Source organism: Erythrolamprus reginae, chromosome 4, assembly GCF_031021105.1.
Source record: "Erythrolamprus reginae isolate rEryReg1 chromosome 4, rEryReg1.hap1, whole genome shotgun sequence".
Taxonomy (NCBI): domain Eukaryota; kingdom Metazoa; phylum Chordata; class Lepidosauria; order Squamata; family Dipsadidae; genus Erythrolamprus; species Erythrolamprus reginae.
The window spans coordinates 20,654,231-20,658,261 of NC_091953.1; the positions used below are offsets into that span (position 1 = coordinate 20,654,231).

The window sequence follows — 4,031 nt, forward strand, 5'->3', positions numbered from 1 at the left end:
GGTCGAAAAATCGAGGACTGTCCGTCGCTCGGCTGACCCTCCTCGCTTCCAAGCTATGGGCCGCCACTAACTTAGCCCGAAGTGCTTAAACACCAGGACTGGGGGTTTTTTCACCTCAGTTCTTGCGCCGCGTTATCACGGAGAGGGGAGAAAAAGGGGCGCGCGTGGATAAAAAAGGCCGCGTTGGGTGGGGGGCGGGGCGGAGAAAGAAAGAAGGAGCCCCCCGCTGTGTCGGCGAGGCGACACCGGCGGGAAGCGCAGCCAGTCCGAGATCTCGCCCGCGTGACGTCACCGCCCGGGCTGACTATAGGCTGAGAGCCCACCTTTTTTTTTTTTTTAGCCAGAAGCGGCGGGCGGCGGCGGTTTCTTTTACCCGTTTTTCATTCAGCGCCTTTCCGCAGCCCGCGGTTCGGGGGCGTGCTTGCCGTCTCCCTTCTTCCTCCCTCGCCCTCCTCCCCGTTCCGCAGACCAGCCGAGGAGGAGGTGAGGTAAAGAAATCCCTCTTTCTTTTTTCTTTCTTTCCTCACAAAGGCTCGTTTTTTGGCTCCGTTGCAAGCGGGGGGCTTCCTCCGTAGGCGGCCCCGGGGTTATATTGCCCGGAGAGGTTTTCCGTGAGGGAGCGCAAAGGGGTGAGTCGGGGGGTGAGGGGAGAAAAACCCAGGGAAAAAACCCCCACAAAAGCTGCACAAGGGTCGAAACTTTCTCCGCCTCCAGAACTTGGAGGTTCTGGAATGGTCAAGCAACGCGAGCTGCTGAGTAATTATTGGGGTGGGGGACATATTTGGGGTGGTGGTGCATATATATAAATGTGAATCTGAGCGACAGACAGCAATCGTGACCCACGAATGTTGCAAAGGGTGTGGAGCAGAGCCGGGGATGAATACAATGCAGTTCTGCGTTTCTCAACCTTAGAGGAAAAAAACCCCTCGCCTATCATAGATGGTGTTTTTTGGGGGGTGGGAATCATATTGTGGCTTTAAAATTATTTTTTAAAAAACATTGTGATGAAAAGTGTTGGGGTTCTTCCCCACACACAAACACACATCTTGGGTCCCCTGTCCTATTTGGTTTGCTTTTGAAGGCACGGAACAAATTGTTTATTTGTTTCTTTCTTTTCTCCCTCTTCCTTTTCTTCCAGCAAAAGAAAAAAAAATGAGGGAGGTGTGAAGGACTGGGCAAAAAAAAAAAAAGGCATTCCCTTCCTTAAGCGTGAGGTGGCCAGCAGCATCTCGGTGGAAAAATCTGCAGCGGGATCTTTTAGGGGGGAAAGGAAAGCAAGCAAAAATAAAAAAGACACCACCACCCCCCCAAAAAAGAAACCACCATGAGACCCTCCTCGATGAGTGCGGCGGAGCTGTCCAAAGGGTCCGGCGTCTCCCTGCCCCCCTGCCTTTTGAATAGGACGTCTGGCTCTTCCAACACCAGCGGCACCTGCATCGTGCAAATGGGGCAGTTCTTCCAGTCTTTCTCCTCCACTTTTGTCCTGATCGTCTTGGTCGCCCTCATCTGCTGCCTGATTCTTCTCTCCCTGATCACTTTCCACGTCCACAAGAGGAAGATGAAGAAGCGGAAAATGCAGAAGGCGCAAGAAGAATACGAACGGGACCACTGCAGCGCCAGCACCCAGGCGGGGGATTCGGGTGAAATACCCCAAGGAAAAGAATCATCCAATCCAGGGAAAATAGCCCAGGATTCTAGTGTCCCTTCTCCTTCTGCTCCGGAAGCCCAGAATCCCCATCCGGAAAGATCGGATTTGGAAACAGATACTCCTGGGCTCTTGCAAACAGTGGTATTGTCTTGATTTTGTTGACTTCTGTTTGTGGGGACCTCACCAAAAGACTTTTGGGTTTTTTTTTTTGGTATTTGTATATATATTTGAGTGGCTAATTATTATACTCTTGAAGATAATGACGATTATTCATAATATATATGAAAGAACTAACCAACCCATCAGTATTCAAACGCATGTCAAATTAAATTGTGTTCTTCAATTACTTTTTTTTTCCTTGCAAACAAACAGATGGGTCTTTTTTTCCCAAGCGGAGAAGATGAGGAAAAACTGGCCAGTGCTACCAAATATAAAACAATATTCCTTGAAATGTGTGGTTCAGGGTGTACCATTGGGATGTACATACAGAAAGGTTTCTGATTATATACTTCAGCAAATTTACATTTCGTACTTTTGGGATGGGTGGGTTATACAAACATATAATGGTATTGAAACGACTGGGTTTAAATCTACTGACAATAATGAAAAGATTTGAGAGTTTGGCAAGTTTTATGCAAAGGAAGATCTATTTCTAAGGATGCATTTGATACCCTGTCCTGAGACTTGACAATGGGGGACTTAGTGGTTAGTCCAATTTGACACAATCGAGAATGCATTTAACCTTTTTTCGTAAAATCTGAATTGTTTTTCTCCTCTGCTTTTCCAACTCTTGCACTCTCAGTTTTAGAGATTAGCTTTTGTTTTCCTTTTGTAGGATCAATATCTAAGTTTACAAAGTATCTTCACCCTTCAACGATCTCCACAATCCTCTTTTTGGGAGGAAAATGACTTTTTTCTCTCTTTCTCTGCAGTATTACATACCCTATGTCTTGCAAATTGTGAATGCAGAACAGTTGAGCTTTGCTTGTGTATCTATATCGATAAGACAGAATGGAGGTATTACTTCATAGGAATGTTTCGGGATGTATCTGTCTCTCTTGAAAGCTTTGGGTTTTTTTTTTAATGTATCGGTCTTTTTTTTACATTAAATCTGGATCAAGAGACCTTTTCAGTGACTAATATCTAGGTGATGTACAGTAATTTATTTTACCATCCAATGTTGGTGCACTCTGGGAGGGACTCTGGGACATCCATAGAAACATAGAAACATAGAAGTCTGACGGCAGAAAAAGACCTCATGGTCTATCTAGTCTGCCCTTATACTATTTTCTGTATTTTATCTTAGGATGGATATATGTTTATCCCAGGCATGTTTAAATTCAGTTACTGTGGATTTATCTACCACATCTGCTGGAAGTTTGTTCCAAGGATCTACTACTCTTTCAGTAAAATAATATTTTCATCCACCTGATATATCTTGTGAACTGTCCTCTACAATATATTTTGGTCCAACCAGACTTACATTTTGCCCTTTTGAAAACCAACGTCAGCATTGATGTAGTATTGAGCTGTCTTCTACTGTCCTGATTAGACAATATATTTGTTCCCCCCAAACCTTTTAATAAACACAATGCAATGACAGCATACCCCAACCCTTTAATGAACACAATGCAATGGCAGCATACCTCTGTTACCCTCCCCACGGATCTCTCTTGTGAATCTGGACTGGATAGAGGTTTGTTGTTAAGGTACCATCTATTAAAAACAGGAAAGCATTTTAAAAAAGACTGCTGTGTTTTTACCCCTCCTCCAGAGAAATAATCCTTCATTGTTCGTGGAAACTGAATGAGTGGCTTGTGCCATATGTTAATATTAATAACAAGGAGAACAATTCTGCTTCCGTTAAATCCTTTGAAGTGCCATTAATTTCAGTTGAAGAGATTTAACCTTAGGGCACAAACTTCCATTCATAGATGTGGAACTAAGATTTTGCATGGAAAGATGGAAAGGAAACATTCACAGGACTGTAGTGTAATTACAGTATTGAATCCTAAGTATTCATAACTACTTCAATTCTCAACCAATTGTAGAGGTCACGTGGGTAACAATGAATCACTCGTTCTCTCCCAAACCAGACTGCTTTGCAGGGTTGTTGTGGGGATGACTTTGGAGAGATCTGCCAAGATGAGCTCATAGGAAAAAAAGGCAGAACATACATGCAATAAATAACAGTATTTAAATGGGTTTAACTTTATATAACTGTATTTAAGCTGGGTGGCTTTTTAAAAAAATGAACCTTTTCATTAAAAATGACTTCAAAAATAATTTTTACTTGATTAAATATTTATTTATTTTATTACCATAGCCACCATTTGTGTATTTAATGCCTAAGTAACTATTGTTTGATCAGTAGATCCATATG

The 4,031-nt window shown here is 43.1% G+C and overlaps 1 long non-coding RNA gene across 2 annotated transcripts; it reads left to right on the forward strand.

The window, feature by feature from the left end:
• The first annotated feature begins 324 nt into the window (after positions 1 to 324).
• On the forward strand, positions 325 to 3,394 carry LOC139167235 (uncharacterized). 2 transcript variants are annotated; one of them, XR_011559092.1, is made up of 2 exons: positions 325 to 629; positions 1,139 to 3,394. It is a non-coding gene; the product is annotated as an uncharacterized lncRNA (long non-coding RNA). The 2 variants fall into 2 exon arrangements; XR_011559091.1 differs by having other exon boundaries at positions 325 to 488.
• The last annotated feature ends 637 nt before the right edge of the window (positions 3,395 to 4,031 follow it).